Below are 17,079 nucleotides of genomic sequence, written 5' to 3' on the forward strand. Positions count from 1 at the left end.
ACGTTATCAGTCCTGAAAACAAAGACAGTTCCAGACATTAGATAAACATCTCTTTCAAAATCATTGTGGAGAAAGGAGGTCGCATGACTGAAGTGACATTTCTGAAATCTCTATATTCCTTTGAGAAGCGAGAAACCCTCAGACTGCTGTTTTCGCACCAACTGGAGAAGACTCTAGAAGCCCAGCTGAGCAAGCAGCCAGTTACCATCACTCAACTCCTTGCTATCTGCTTGAGTTTAAAGTCTCTGATCAACGTCTGCCAACCTAAGCACAGAAAGCCTATCATGTTGCTATGTCTTCATTTCAAGGATTTTCAGGTTGTTGTCTTCAACTAGAAACTCATTGGGCCTGAACTCCACCACAAAGGAAGCACCCACTGGACGCTGTCTTCTCAAACTCTGGAAATCAGCTAGTATTCACTTTTGTGATAATGTCCCTACCAATAGTTGTAAAACTCTTTCCCTACCCCTCTCCATCCTACTGTCTCCCATTTACTTCAGTTTTGTTGGTCAAATGTAGCCTGGATATTGAGGTCAGTCACCCTCACCTCTGAATTCCGCACTTCTGTCCACGTTTGGACCAAGGCTGTAATTAGGTCAGGAGCTAAGTAGTTCCAGCAGAACCCAAACTGAGTATAAGTGAGTAGGATACTGCTGTGTAAGTGCTGTCAGGTAGCACTTAGTTGATGATCGAGAGTAGGCTGATGGGGTGGTAATTGGCTAGGTTGGATCTGTCCTGCTTTTGTGGACAGGACATGCCTGGGCTATTTTTCACATTGCTGGGTAGATGCCAGTGTTGCAGCTATACTGGAGCAGCTTGGCTGGAGTGCAGCCTGTCCTACAGCACACATCTTCAGTACTATTGCGGAAGTGTTGTCAGGGTCCATAACCTTTGCAGTATCCAGTGCCTTCTGCCATCTCTTGATATCAATGGATCGAATTAGTTGAAGACTGGTATTGTAATCCTGGAGATCTCATTAGGAGGCCAAGGTGGAACACTCCTGCCCCCACCACCCTCATCTTGTGGTGGAGGTCAGTGATAAAGGAGCTGAAAATGGTTGGGCCTAGATACTTCCCTGAGGAATTCCAGCAGATATATCTGTGGATAACTGACCTCCACCTAACACAAGCAACGTTGTGTTAGGTATGGCTTTAACCAGTGGGAATCTTTCCCCCAATTTTGACACTGACTTCAATTTTGCTAGGGCTCCATGAATTCACATCTCCATGAATTCACACTTGGTCAATTGTTTTGTCCATGTTTGGACCAAGATTGTAATGAGATCTGGAGTCAACTTCCCCCTTTTATAATTGTAGAGAAAGTCCTAGAATGGAACCCCGGCTCAACAGCCTGTAACTTTTATCTTCAAGAAAGAAGATTTTTGCTCCTCTACCTCAGATTGCAGCAAATTCCTCACAGAAGCCTAGGAATCCATCTCTGGTATGCAACGGTGTCATCTCTGAGAGATAATACAACCCTTTTGAGCTTCACACCAGCTGTGCCATCCTCAAAGCCAAACTTTAACAAGTTTCCAGATGATCTGATTTTTTTCTCTGAATGTTTGTACTAATGTTGTCTACTGAGACAACCAAGCCAATGGTAAGGCAGATATCACAAAGCCTGGGGGAAAAATTCAGAGGAAATAAATAAAGAAAATAAATAGGAAGAAACTTTTCCTCTTAGTAAAAGGGTCAATTACCAAGGAGGCAGAGATTTAAGGTAAGGGGCAGGAGATTTAGAATGGATTTGAGGAAAATCTTTCTCACCCAGAGAGTGGTGGGAATCTGGAATCTCTACTTGAAAGAGTGATAGAGTCAGAGTCATAGAGCAATACAGCATGGAAATAGGCCCTTCAGCCCATGCCAACCATGATGCCCTCCCAGCTAGTCCCAACAGACATGTGGCCTAGCTCCCTCTATTGAGGCAGGAACCCCACTAAATTTGGGGAGCATTTAGGTGAGCACTTGAAATATCATAGCTTATGGACCAGATGCTGGAAAATGGGATTAGAATAGATTGGTGCTTAATGGCTGCAAGGACACGATGAGTTGAAGGGCATCTTTTTCTGCTGCAAAACTCTATGATTCTATGACCTGGTTATATTGGAGGGCTCAAACATCAAAGAATTATTATAAAAGCAAAATACTGCAGATGCTGGAATCTGAAACAAAAAACAGAAAATGCTGGAAATCTCAGCAGATCTGACAGCACCTGTGCAGAAAGAATACAGCCAATGTTTTGAGTCCGCATGACCCTTTGTCAGAACTAAGAGCAATGAAAATCAGGAGAGAATCAAAGAATCCATGGCACGGAGACAGGTCCTTCAGCTCAAACTGGTCCATGCCTACGAAATTGCCCATCTAACCCCATTGGCCTGCATTTGGTTCATATCCCTCGAAATCTTTCCTATCCATGTATCTGTCCAATTCTCTTATAAATGTTGTCAATGTCCCTGCCTCAACCACATCCTCTGGCAGCTCATTCCACATATGTACTATTCTCTGTGTAAAAAAAGTTGCTCCTCAGATTCCAATTAATTTTTTCCCCTCTTAACTTAAACCTATGCCCTCTACTTCTCGATTCTCAACCCTGGGAAAAAGACCAAGTGCATTCACCCTATCCATGCCTCTCATGACGTTATACACCTTTATGATTTCATCCCTCAGTCTCCTACGCGCCAAAGAAAAAAGTCCTAGCCTGCCCAATCTCAACCTATAACTCAGTCCCTTGGATCCGGCAACATCCTTGTGAATCTCTTCTTCACTCTCTCCAGTTTAATAACATCTTGATTTTTGATCTGGATTTGATTTATTGTCACATGTATTAACATACAGTGAAAAGTATTGTTTCTTGCGCGCAATACAGACAAAACATACCCTTCATAGAGAAGGAAACGAGAGAGTGCAGAATGTAGTGTTACAGTCATTCTAGACTGTAGAGAAAGATCAACTTTATGTAAGGTAGATCCATTCAAAAGTCTGACAGCAGCAGGGAAAAAGCTGTTCTTGAGTTGGTTGGTACGTGACCTCACATCTTTCCTATAGCAAGGTGACCAAAACTGTACACAGGATGCAGCCTCATCAATGTCCTGTATGACTGCAATATAACTTCCCAACTTCTATACTTAATGCCCTGACTGATGAAGACCAACATGGCAAAAGCTTTCTTCACTGCCCCATCTATCCGTGATTCCACCTTTAGAGAGCCGTGCACCCGATCTCCAAGGAACCTCTGTTCCAAGATACTCCTTAAGGTCCTCCTCTTCATCATGAAAATCTTAACTTGATTTGACTTTCCAAAATGCAATGCCTCACACTTATCTGTATTAAACTCCATTTGCTGATTCTTGGACCACTTCCCCAGCTGTTTAAGATCCTGCTGCAATTTTTAGTAACCTTCCTCACTGTCTACACCACCAATTTTAGTGTCACCTGCAAACTCATGCCTTGTACATTCTCATTTAAATCGTTGATATAGATAACAAGCATCAATGGGCCCAGCACTGACCCCTGAGGCCTCCAGCTCGACAAGCATACTTCCACCATTACCCTCTGCTTCTCACCATCAAGCCAATTGTATATCCAATTTGGCAGCTCTCCCTGGATTCTATGTGGTCTAACCTTCCAGAGCAGCCTATCATGTGTAACTTTATCAAAGGCCTTACTGAAGTCTATGTAGAGTATGTCTACCATCCTACCCTCATCAACCTTCCTGGTCACTTCATCAAAGAACTCTAATAAGTTTGTAAGGCATGATCTCCCATGCATAAAGCCATGCTGGCTACTCCTAATCAAACCCTGTCTTTCCAAATGCCTGTACATCTTATCCCTCAGAATCCTCTCTAGTAACTTACCCATCACAGATATCAGGCTTATCAGTCTATAATTCCCAGGTTTATCTTTGTAGCCCTTCTTAAATAAGGGCACAACATTTGCTACCCTCCAGTCTTCTGGTACATTACCCGTGGCTAACAATGATGCAAATATCTCAGCCAGGACTCCCGCCTTTCGTCTCTATACCTTCGATATACCTGGTCAGGGCCAGGAGATTTATCCACTTTCATACATTTTAATACGTCATCACCTCTTGTACTGTAATGCTAACAGTCCCCAATATACTCGGCACAACATCGAGGGCCAAAGGGCCTGCAGCTGTGCTATTCTATATCACCACTGATTTCCCAGGTTCCCAAATCTTCATGTCTTTCTCCAAGGTGAACACAGAAGAGAAATATTCATCGAGAACCTTGATCATCTCCTGTGGTTCCACACTTTTGTATCCTCTTTGGTCCTTGAGGGTTCCTATTCTCTCTCTAGTTATTCTTTTTCCTTTAATGTTCTTAAAGAATTCCTATTCCTTTGGGTTTACCTTAATCCTCTCAGCCAATGCTACCTCTAGACACAATGAGGGTAGGACGGTGTGGGGGAGGGGGGCTGGCGATGGGAAGGGGCGGGCTGTAATTGGACAAAGGGAATGCAAACGAAGATCAAGAGGCTAAGAAAGTTCCTAAAAGTGTCTATTAAGCAATCAGAATGTGTGAGTGGCACAGAGGTACAGATTGTTACCTTGAAGGGGTAGGGCTGAATGGTGGGCAGATAGAGATCATGAATGGAGAAGTGGAAAAATGGAAGTGTGAAAGAAGGGTGATAAAAATGGATGAATGAGATGAAAAGAAGAAACAAAATGGAATAAAATAAATGGCAAGGGGGTGAAGGGGGAGGAGAGAGTTCATCCTCTGACATTGTTGAACTCAATGTTCAGTCCAGAAGGCTGTAAAGTGCCCAATTGGGAGGAGGTGCTGTTCCTCCAGTTTGCTTTAGACTTCTCTAGAACATTGCAAAAGGCCAAGGACAGACATGTGGAAAGGAGAACAAGGCTGGCTTGTTGAAATGGCGACAGGTCTGGGCCCTGCTTGTGGATAGACCAAAGGTGTTTCAGCAAAGCAGTCATTCAGTCTGTATTTGGTCTCTCTGATGAGGGGAAATCTTATAGAAACATAAAAGATTATAAAGGGAGTAGATAAGATAGAAGCAAGGAAGCAGTTGTTTTCAATGCTGTCATTTTAACAAATACGTACATATTCTAAAACGTTTAGGTGTTGGTAGTTCTGAATGAATGAACAGATCTCCTGACATGTTACTAAGTATTTTGCGGGCTCAAAAAATGACATTGAGCTATTTTAAAAGATATAACAAGATAGACATATTTTTGAACAGTAAAAAGAATTATGGATTATTGTGAGCAGGCGAGTAAGTGGAGCTGAGTCCACAAAAAGATCAGCCATGATTTTATTGAATGATGGAGCAGGCTCAAGGGACCAGATGGCCTACTCCTGCTCCTAGTTCTTCTGTACAATAGACCGCATTGGGGGCAGCAAATGCCAATAGATCAGATTGAAGAAGGTGCACATGAAGCGCTGCTTCACCTGAAAGGTGTGTTTACGACCTGGTATGGTGAGCAGGAAGGTAAAGGGGCAGGTATTGCATCTTCTACAATCGTTTGGGAAGGGTCAAAGGGTGAGGTTTTGGGTGTGATGGAGGTGGACCAGGGTGTCTCAGAGAGAACGGTCCCTGCAGAATGCTGACAGGGCGAGTGAGAGAAAGACGTGTTCAGTAGTGGAATCATGCAGAGTTGGCGGAAATGGTGGAGGATGATCCTTTGAATGCAGGGGCTGGTGGGATGAAAAGTGAGGACACAGTGGACCCTATCCTGCTTCTGGAAGGGAGGAAAGGGGGTGAGAGAAGTGGCTTAGGGGGTGGGTTGGATGTGGTCGAGAGCCCTGTGAACCACAGTGATTGGACAACCACAATTGAGGAAGCAGGATGACATATTGGCAGTGCCATTTTGGAAAGTGGCATTATCAGAACAGATGCGGCGAAGGAACTGAGAGAATGGGATGGAGTCCTTACAGGATAGGGGGTGTGAAGAGCTTTAGTCAAGGTAGTTGTGAGGATCGGCTTGTAAAGGATGCCAGCGGACAGTTTATCACCAGATGAGCTTAGGGCCTTGATGTTTGTGAGGAAGTTAGATGTAGTGGCTGTAACGGAGATGTGGTTACGTGAAGGGCAGGACTGGCAGCTGAATGTTCCTGGGTATAAGTGTTTTAGGTGTGACAGAGGAGGGTTGAAGAGAGGTGGAGGGGTGGCACTGTTAGTTAAGGAAAACATCACAGTAGTGCAGAGGGAGGACAATATGGAGGAGTTAGGGATTGAGTCGCTGTGGGTGGAGTTGAGGAATAAAAAGGGAGAGATTACGATGTTAGGGGTATACTATAAGCCACCCAACAGCCCGTGGTCAGTGGAGGAAGCCATTTGCAGGGGCATTTTGGATAGGTGCAGGAAGAATAGGGTGGTTGTAGTGGGTGACTTTAATCTTCCTGGAGTGGATTGGAGGGGGCCTAGAGCTGGGGGTACGGAGGGAGAGGAGTTTGTAAAATGTGTTTTGGAAGGGTCCCTAGAGCAGTATGTAACTAGCCCGACTAGGGAAGGGGCTATACTGGATTTAGTGTTGGGTAATGAGCCGGGGCAGGTGGTTGAGGTTGAGGTAGGCGAACATGTGGCTAACAGTGACCACAAGTCACTTTAGGATAAAATTGGAAAGGGATGAGTGCCGGCCAAACGGGAGGGTGCTGAACTGGGGGAAGGCACGCTATAGCCGGATTAGGAGGGAGCTGAAGGACACTGATTGGGAGGGACTGTTAGCTGGCAAGTCCACAGTTGGCAAGTGGGAGGCTTTTAAGGGCAAACTGAAAATGTTGCAGGAGAGGCATGTTCCGGTTAAGCGGAAGGATGGGAAAGGTAGGATTAGAGAGCCGTGGATTACGGGGGGTATCGAAGACTTGGTAAGGGAGAAGAGGGAGGTGTATGTTAGGTCGAAACGACTGGGTACGGAGAGTGCGTTGGAGGAATATAGAGAGAGTAGGAGGGAGCTAAAAAGGGGAGTTAGAAGGGTGAAGAGAGAGCATGAAATGGCTTTGGCTGATAGGATTAAGGAAAATCCAAAGGCATTTTATTCCTATATTAGGAGCAAGAGAGTAGTTAGAGGGAAAATTGGTCCTCTTAGGGACAAAAGTGGGGAGTTATGTATTGAGTTGGAGGGAATGGGGGAGATCCTGAATGAATACTCTGCGTCGGTATTCATGAAGGAGAGGGGTTCGGTGTCGTGCAGTGTCTTGGAGGGAGCTGTGGATCAGTGGCAGGAAATATCTATTACGAGGGAGGAAGTGCTAGGGCTTTTAGGGAGCGTAAGGATGGATAAAGCTCCGGGGCCTGATGGTATTTATCCCAGGCTGCTTAGGGAGGTGAAAGATGAAATTGCTGGGCCTCTGGCGCAAATCTTTGTCTCTTCTTTGGACACAGGTGAGGTCCCAGAAGACTGGAGGGTAGCAAATGTGGTACCGCTATTTAAAAAAGGTAGTAGGGATAACCCTGGAAATTATAGACCGGTGAGTTTGACATCGGTGGTAGGGAAATTAATGGAAAAAATACTTAGGGGTAGGATGTATGAGCATTTGGAGCGTTGCGATCTGATTAGGGATACGCAACATGGCTTTGTTAGAGGGAGGTCTTGCCTTACGAATCTGGTAGAATTCTTTGAGGAGGTGACAAAAACGGTTGACGAGGGGAGAGCCGTTGATGTCATCTATATGGATTTCAGTAAGGCGTTTGACAAAGTCCCTCATGGTAGGCTGGTAGAAAAGGTTAAGGCGCATGGGATACAAGGACAGGTAGCTAGGTGGATTGAGAACTGGCTGGGCAAAAGGAGACAGAGGGTAGTTGTTGAGGGGACCTTTTCGGGCTGGAGGCCAGTGACCAGTGGTGTGCCGCAGGGCTCAGTACTGGGACCTCTCCTCTTTGTAGAATACATAAACGACTTGGAAGACAGCGTACGTGGTGTGATCAGCAAGTTTGTGGATGACACCAAGATGGCAGGGTTGGCGGATACTGAGGTGGAATGTCAGGTGATACAGCAGGATATAGATAGGTTGGTACATTGGGCAGATAGGTGGCAGATGGAATTTAATCCTGACAAATGCGATGTGATGCATTTTGGAAGGAATAATGCAGAGAGGAGCTACGTGATAAAAGGTAGACCGATTAGGAGTACAGAAATACAGAGGGACCAGGGAGTGCAGGTTCACAAGTCAATGAAGGTTGCAACACAAGTGGAGAAGGTTGTGAGGAAAGCTTATGGAATGCTAGCCTTTATAGGAAGGGGTATTTAGTATAGGAGCTGCCGTCTAATGCTTCAGTTGTACAGAACGTTGGTTAGACCGCATTTGGAGTACTGCGTCCAGTTCTAGTCACCTTACTACCGGAAGGACGTGGAGACTCTGGAGAGGGTGCAGAGGAGGTTTACCAGGATGTTGCCTGGCATGGAAGGACTGAGTTACGAGGAAAGGTTGGAGAAACTGGGACTTTTCTCCTTGGAAAGACGGAGAGTGAGGGGAGACATGATAGAGGTATATAAGATACTGAAGGGAATAGATAGAGTCAATAGTGAGAGGCTGCTCCCTAGACTGGGTACAATTACAAGAGGTCATGATCTAAGGGTGAGGGGGGAGAAGTATAATTTGGATGTGAGAGGAAGGTTCTTCACGCAGAGGGTCGTGGGGGTATGGAACACGCTACCGAGTAGGGTGGTGGAGGCAGGAACGTTGGACTTGTTTAAGGTTTACTTAGATAAACACTTGAGCGAAACAAGGATGGAGGGTTATAGTAGGGGGTATTAAATAGGGCCAGAGCCTCGGGAGACACCGGAAATGCAGACTTATATGTTAACGTTTTTGTCTTTTTATTCCGCAGGTGGAGGTCCACCTTGTTGTCAAACGAGGGGCATGCACACGGTGGGTCGTGCGTGGGCTGCTCTTGGAGGTTCCGGGAGTGGCCTAGTACTTCGTGTCGGTGTGTGTGCTTGATCCTGGACCGGTAGACGGGCGCCGCAACAGCTCAGTGACTAGCACTGCTAGCTGTGCAGATACATGGATTTGGGCCTGTGTCTGTGGGAGTTTGCGCATTCTCCCTGTGGATGCGTGGGTTTCCTCCGGGCGCTCCGGTTTCCTCCCACACCCCAAAGATGTGCTCTTAGGCTAATTGGTTTTACCAAATTGACACTATTCTCCCCTGAATCTGGCTAGGTTAGGGGGTTCCACTCGCAGACACGCAGGGCAGGGTAGGTGTAGGATGATGCGGCGGCGCGGGCTCGTTGGGCCGAAGGGCCTGTTTCCCGTGCTGGGTTGTTCTTTGTTTAGAAATGGAGACAGAAGGGTCGAGGAAGGGAGAAGTGTTAGACGTGGACCATATGAAGGTGATAGAGGGGTGGAATTTGAAAACAAAAGTTAAATTGTTGGGTGGGATGCTGTCAGGGTTGTAACTTCAGAGCAGGGATTGAGGAAGATGCACCACAGGGGGATCAGGGACAATGTTTCTGATGGGAGACAGTCATGTGACATGGACCCTGTCCGGATGTACGCATGCGCCTCACAATTACTGTCGGGGAAAAGGAGGCCAGCCCTTTAATTAAAGGTTCTTCCCCCTCCCCCCCCGGCCCGGGCGAGGGGCCTTCCCCCTCCCCGCCGATTTATCCGGCAGTTACTGAGCTTCTCGAGTCGGTCCTCACCCCAATCCCGGTCTCTATCCCCTTACCGCGGACTCCCCGGCTGTAACAGCTCCTTTCTCAGCGGCTCCACTTCCGTCTGTCACCGGCCGGAACCCGAATCTCCGCGGTAAGCGGTTTAAAAACGGCGCGCACCCCTTCGGACCGGAGCGACCCGCCCGACAGCGGCTCCCAGCGGAGCCACGGGGAACAGCGTGAAACAGCGGCTCCCAGCGGCACCAAGGGAGCCACGGGGAAACAGCGGCACCCAGCGGAGCCGCGGGGAACAGCACGGAGCTCGACAGCGGCACCCAGCGGAGCCACGGGGAACAGCACCCAGTGAAACAGGGACCGGGGGAATGGCACTCGGGGAAGCGACATCAATGAGACACTGGCATCCTGTGATTTGATTTATTATTGTCACATGTATTAGTATACAGTGATATATATTGTTTGTTGTGAGCTATACACACAAGCCATACAGTTCATAAAGGAAAGGAGAGAGTGCAGAAAAGTGTTACAGTCATAGCTAGGGTGGAGAAAAAGATCAACTTGGTGCGAGGCAGGTCCATTCAGAAGTTTAATGGCAATACTGAAGAAGCTGTTTTTTCTCAAGCTGTTCTTCAGTAGATTGGTAGCTGACTTCAGACTTTTCTATTTTTTACCTGATGGAAGGTGGAAGAGAAAACGTCCAGAGTGCATGGATTTCTTAATTATGCTGGATGCTTTTCCAAGATAGTGGGAAGTGTAGACAGAGTCAGTGGACAGGAGGCTGGTTTGTATGATGGACTGGGCTTCATTCATGACCCTTTGTAATTTCTTGACGTCATGGGCAGGGCAGGAGCCATATCAAGCTGTCATATGCTTGGGGAAGTGCCGGAAGATTGGAAAAAGGCTAATGTTACGCCACTGTTTAAAAAAGGTAGCAGATAAAAGGCAGAGAATTATAGGCCGGTTAGTTTAACGTCTGTAGTTGGAAAAATGCTTGAATCCGTCATCAAAGAAGAAATAGCGAGGCACCTAGGAAAGAATGGTTTGATAGAGTAGATGCAGCACGGATTCATTAAGGGGGAGTCGTGTTTGACGAATTTATTGGATTTCTATGAGGATGTGACTAGTGCGGTAGACAGAGGAGAACCGGAGGATGTGGTGTTTCTAGATTTTCAAAAGGCGTTTGATAAGGTGCCTCATAAAAGGTTGCTACAGAAGGTTAGGGTGCACGGAGTTGGGGGTAAGGTGTTAGCGTGGATACAGGATTGGTTGTCTAATAGGAGGCAGAGAGTTGGTATCAATGGGTGCTGTTCTGATTGGTGGTTGGTGACTAGTGGAGTGCCGCAGGGATCGGTGCTGGGGCCTCAGCTATTTACCATTTATATAGATGATCTGGAGGAGGGGCTGAGTGTAGGGTGATGAAATTTGCTGATGACACGAAGATGAGTGGTAAAGCAAATTGCGTGGAGGGTGTGGAAAGTCTGCAGAGGGATCTGGATAGGCTGAGCGAGTGGGCGAGGACCTGCCAGATGGAGAATAATGTTAGCAAGTGTGAGGTTATCCACTTTGGCAGAAATAATAGTAGGAGGGTTACTATTTAAAGCGCAAAAAGCTGCAGCATGCTACGGTGCAGAGGGACCTGGGGGTCCTTGTGCATGAGTCACAAAAACCCAGTCTTCAGGTGCAGCAGGTGATCAAGAAGGCGCCTGGAATGCTGGCCTTTATAGCGAGGGGGATAGAATATAAAAGCAGGGAGGTCTTGCTGCAACTGTACAGGGTACTGGTGAGGCGTGCAGTTTTGGTCGCCGCACTTGTGGAAGGATATTTTGGCCTTGGAGGGAGTGCAGAGGAGGTTCACTAGGCTGATACCAGAGATGAGGGGGTTGGACTATGAAGAGAGACTAAATAGACTGGGTCTGTACTCGTCGGAGTTTAGAAGGATGAGGGGGGATCTTACAGAGACGTATAAGATAATGAAAGGGATGGATAGGGTAGAGGTAGAGAGAATCTTCCCACTTAGAAAGGATAGCAGGACTAGAGGGCACAGCCTCAAGATAAGGGGGGGGCGCAGTTTAGATCGGAGTTGAGGAGGAACTTCTTCACTCAAAGGGTGGTGAATCTCTGGAATTCTCTGCCCGTTGAAGTGGTGGAGGCTACCTTGCTAAATATATTTAAGTCACAGGTAGATAGGTTTTTGACAGACAAGGGGATTAAGGGTTATGGAGAGAAAGCGGGAAAGTGGAACTGATCCACTTCAGATCAGCCATGATCTTATTGAATGGCGGGGCAGGCTCGAAGGCCTAGATAGCCTACTCCTGCTCCTATTTCTTATGTTCTTATATAACCAGAAACAGTGCTTTCTGTGGTGCATCTGTAAAAGTTGGTGAGAGTCATAGCGGGCATGCCAAATTTCCATAGTCTTTTGAGAAAGTAGAGGCTTTCTTAACCATAGTGTCGGCATAGGGGGACCAGGACAGTTTGTTGGTGATCTGGAAACCTAAAAACTTGAAGCTTTTGACCGTTTCTACTTTGTCCCCGTTGATGTAGACAGGGGCATGTTCTTCCCCTATACTTTCAGAAGTCGATGACTATCACTTTCATTTTGTTGACTGAGGGAGAGATTATTGTTGCTGCATCAATTCACCAGATTCCCTATCCCATTCCTGCACTCTGTCTCATCATTGTTTGAGATCTGACCACTACGGTGGTGTTGTCAGCAAACTTGAATATTGAATTGGAGGGGAATTTGGCCACATAGTCATACCTGTATAAGTAGTAAGGGAACAAAGCCTTGTGGGGCACCAGTGTTGAGAACGATCATGGAGGAGGTGTTGTTGCCTATTCTTACTAATTGCAGTTGATAGTGGAGGTAAAGTTACCGGTGGGGCAATATTACCCAGCAGGGGTATGGTGGATCAGCTCCCAGCAAGACGGGGCAACCTGGCACATTTGAACAGTGAAATAATAGAATTGCAGCAGGACCATCGGAACCTCTGTTATGCTGGCCACAAAGGATATGGGAAGCATGAGTAGATCTCCCTCTGGGCTTAGGGAATATGAACTCCCCTACTGAGTGAGTGGGGGTTCACCCAGTGGAAAAAGCAGCTTCAACATGGACTTGTGCTGTCGGTTGTTGGGCTTGGATTGGTGAGCTGTAAGCCATGGAAGAGGCGCATTTCCATTTGTAAATAAAGGATGTTGCTGATGGAAGACTGGCATTGGCAAGATTATTACAACTTCCTTGACCTACTTGCAATTGTGGCATGGGATCCTTTTTGTCTACCTGAGAGAGCAGATGCATCTCCATTTTAAATCATATTTGAAATATGAGACATCAGCAGTGCAACATTACCTCAGTGCTATGTTGGATTAAGGGCTCCAGTTCCTGGAGTGGACCTTGGATTCATAACCTTCTGTCTCAAAGGCGGTTGTGATGTCTACCAACCAAGCCATAGCTGACCTATAACACCCACCAACAAAGTGGAGAGTATTCCATCACACTCCTGACTTCTGTATGTAGGTGGTAGAGAGGTGTGGCGAGTGACGCTGGAGAATATCCAGATTCTGGTCTATTCTGATAACCAAGGCATTTACGTCGCTGCTTGACATCCTCAATCGCCTGCCCACTAACATCCTGAGTATTTCTGAACCTGCTGCTTCACAGCCCTCGAGAATTTTGCCTTTCAGTGGGAAAACGTCATGGCTCCACTCTGACATGTTTCCCACAACTTTATGATGGTGGTCACACCCTCTCCACAGGGCAATAAAATTCCACTCTCAGATAGAAAAACCCAAAAAGTTATACTGAACCTCTATAACTTCAATATTGTGTTCAATTCTGGGAAACCAGGACATGAGACATTGAGAATACAGTAGAGATTTAGTAAAATAGTCCAAGAATGAACGATTCCAGTTACGTGAAGAGATTGATGAGGCATTGTTGTTCTTTAGTGCAGAGAAGGCTAAGATGAGATTTGATGGATCAAAGTGCTTAAAATGATGAACGGTTTCGGTAAATAGAACATAGAACATTACAGCGCAGAACAGGCCCTTCGGCCCACGATGTTGCACCGACCAGTTAAAAAAGCAATGACCCTCGAACCTAAACCAATCCCTTTCCATCCATAAACCTATCCACGGATCTCTTAAATGCCCCCAAACTAGGCGCATCTACAACTGCAGCAGGCAGGGCATTCCAATCCCTCACCACCCTCTGGGTAAAGAACCTACCTCTGACATCCGTCCTACATCTACCACCCCTTAATTTAAAGCTATGCCCCCTCGTGCTAGCTTTCTCCATCCGAGGAAAAAGGCTATCACTGTCCACCCTATCTAAACCTCTAATCATCTTATATGTTTCAATAAGGTCCCCTCTTAGCCGCCTTCTTTCCAGCGAAAACAACCTCAAATCCCTCAGTCTCTCCTCATAGGACCTCCCCACCATACCAGGCAACATCCTGGTAAACCTCCTCTGCACCCTCTCCAATGCCTCCACATCCTTCCTATAATGTGGGGACCAGAACTGCACACAATACTCCAAATGCAGACGCACCAGAGTTGCGGCACCATGACGTTGCGGCTCCTAAATTCAGTCCCCCTACCAATAAACGCCAAGACACTGTATGCCTTCCTAACTACCTTATCTACTTGATTCCCAACTTTCAGGGATCTATGTACACGTACAGCTAGATCCCTCTGTTCATCAACACTATTCAGAGTCCTACCGTTAGCCCTATACTCTACACATCTGTTATTCCTGCCAAAGTGAATTACCTCACACTTTTCTGCATTAAACTCCATCTGCCACCTCTCGACCCAGCTCTGCAACTTGTCCAAGTCTCTCTGTAAACTATGACACCTTTCCTCACTATCTACCACACCTCCGACTTTGGTGTCATCAGCAAATTTACTGATCCACCCAACTATACCCTCACCCAGATCATTTATAAAAATTACAAACAGCAGTGGCCCCAAAACAGATCCCTGAGGCACACCACTTGTAACCGAACTCCATGACGAATACTTTCCATCAACCACCACCCTCTGTCTCCTATCTGCTAACCAATTCCTGATCCAATTAACTAAATCACCCCCAATCCCATACATCTGCATTTTCTGCAGAAGCCTTCCATGGTGAACCTTATCAAACGCCTTACTAAAGTCCATATATACCACGTCAACTGCCTTACCCCCATCCACCTCTTTGGTCACTTTCTCAAAAAACTCAATAAGGTTAGTAAGGCACGACCTACCCTTCACAAAACCGTGCTGACTATCTCCAATCTATACATTACTCTCTAAATAACTATAATTCCTATCCCTAATAATTTTTTCTAAAACTTTGCCCACAACAGAAGAAAGACTCACCGGTCTATAATTCCCGGGGAAGTCTCTGTTCCCCTTCTTAAACAATGGGACAACATTCGCTATCCTCCAATCCTCTGGCTCTAAACCTGTGACCAACGACGACCTGAAGATCAGAGCCAGAGGCTCTGCAATCGCCTCTCTTGCCTCCCAGAGAATCCTAGGGTAAATCCCGTCTGGCCCAGGGGACTTATCTATTTTCAAACCCTCAAGAATATCTAGCACATCCTCCTTATCAACTGCAATACTATCCAGTTTACAACCCTGTAACCCAGTGTTCTCCACAGCTACATTTATGTCTCCCTGCGTGAGTACCGAAGAGAAATATTGGTTCAATGCCTCTCCAATCTCTTCCGGTTCCACACATAACTTCCCACTGCTGTCTCTAACTGGCCCTAATCTTGCCCTAACCAATCTTCTGCTCTTAACATATCTATAGAACGCCTTAGGATTCTCCTTAATCCTATCAGCCAAAGTCTTCTCGTGTCCTCTTTTAGCTCTTCTTAACTTACTCTTTAACTCCCTCCTAGCCAATCTAAAATACTGTAGAAAGAACTATTTCCACTTAGTGAAGGGTCTGTACCAAACGGGTACAGATTTAAAGTGATTGACAAAAGAGCAAGAAATAATAGTAGGAAAATATCTTTATGCAGTGAGTAGATAGATTGTACTTTATTCAAAAAGGGAGGCAGAAAAACATGAATCTACAGACCAGTTCCTTTTACATCAATCGTAGGGAAAATGTTTGAAGTTATTATTAAGACATAATAGCATGGGATTTCAATAAATTCAAGGTAATCGGACAGAATCAACATGTTTTTTGTGAAAAGGAAATCGTGTTTAACCAATTTATTGGAGTTATTTGAGGAACATTGGCTGTAGATAAAGGGGAACCTGTGGATGTGACATACTTAGATTTCCAAAAGGCATTGATAAAGTACCACATCAAAGGTTACTGCAGAAAATAAAACCTCATGGTATAGGGGGTAACATATTGGCATGGATGGAAGATTGGTTCGCTGACGGAAAAAGACAGTAGACATAATGGGTCATTTTCTGGTGGGCAAGATGTGATGAATGGTGTGCCACAGGGATCAATGCTGGGGATCGGCTCCTTCTCTGCAACTGGATCCTAGACTTCCTAACCCACGGACCACATTAACTAAGGATAGGCATCAACACTATTCAGAGAAAAGAACTGACGTTGAGTCCAGATGAGCTTTGACAAAGAGTCATCTTTTTCTCCTTACAGATGATGCAAGACCTGCTGAGATTTTCCAGCATTTTCTCTTTTGGTCATAGAATCCCTACAATACAGAAGGAGGCCATTTGGCCCATAGAGTCTGTACCAACAACAATCCCACCCAGGCCCTGTTTCCATAACCCTACACATTTGCCCTGCTAATCTCCCTGACATTAATGGTCAATTTACCATGGCCAATCTACCTAACTGGCACATCTTTAGACTGTGGGAGGAGTAGAGAGTTGTTTTTCAAACTGGAGGCCTGCGAGCAGCAGTGTGCCTCAAGGATCATTGCAAGGCCCACTGTTAGTCATTTATATTGATGATTTGGATGAGTATTTAGGGAGCATGGTTAGTAAGTTTGCAGATGACACCAAGATTGGTGGCATGATGGACAGTGAAGAAGGTTATCTCCAATTACGACAGGATCTTGATCAGTTGGGCCAGTGGATTGATGAATGGCAGATGGAGATTAATTTAGACAAATGTGAGGTAATGCATTTTGGTTGATTGAACCAGGGCAGGACTTACTCAGTTAATGGTTGAGCACTGGGGAGAGTTACAGAAGAGAGATCTAGGGGTACATGTTTATAGCTCCTTGAAAGTAGAGAGTCACAGGTGGACAGAGTGGTGAAGACGACATTCGGCATGCTTGGTTTCATCAGTCAAAACATTGAATACAGGAATTGGGATGTCTTGTTGAAGTTCTACAAGACATTAGTAAGACCACACATGGGATACTGTTTGCAATGCTGGTCACCCTATTATAGAAAGGATGTTATTAACTAGAAAGAGTGCAGAAAAGATTCACTAGGATGCTACCGGGACTTGATGGATTAAGTTATAAGAAGACGCTGTATAGATTGGGACTTTTTTCTTTGGAGTGT

General features: G+C 45.8%; 1 protein-coding gene across 2 annotated transcripts in view; it reads right to left on the reverse strand.

Annotated features, from left to right (window-relative positions):
- cep135 (centrosomal protein 135) overlaps window positions 1-9,769 on the reverse strand; it is a 106,233-nt gene extending 96,464 nt beyond the window's left edge. For both annotated transcript variants that reach the window (XM_080187327.1, XM_080187319.1), the window contains exon 1: window positions 9,645-9,769. The gene's annotated coding sequence lies outside the window, so the exon portion shown is untranslated. The remainder of the gene's footprint in view (window positions 1-9,644) is intronic.
- Between the last annotated feature and the right edge of the window lie 7,310 nt (window positions 9,770-17,079).

This window comes from Carcharhinus amblyrhynchos, chromosome 1 (genome assembly GCF_965287045.1).
Source record: "Carcharhinus amblyrhynchos chromosome 1, sCarAmb.v2.hapA, whole genome shotgun sequence".
NCBI lineage: Eukaryota > Metazoa > Chordata > Chondrichthyes > Carcharhiniformes > Carcharhinidae > Carcharhinus > Carcharhinus amblyrhynchos.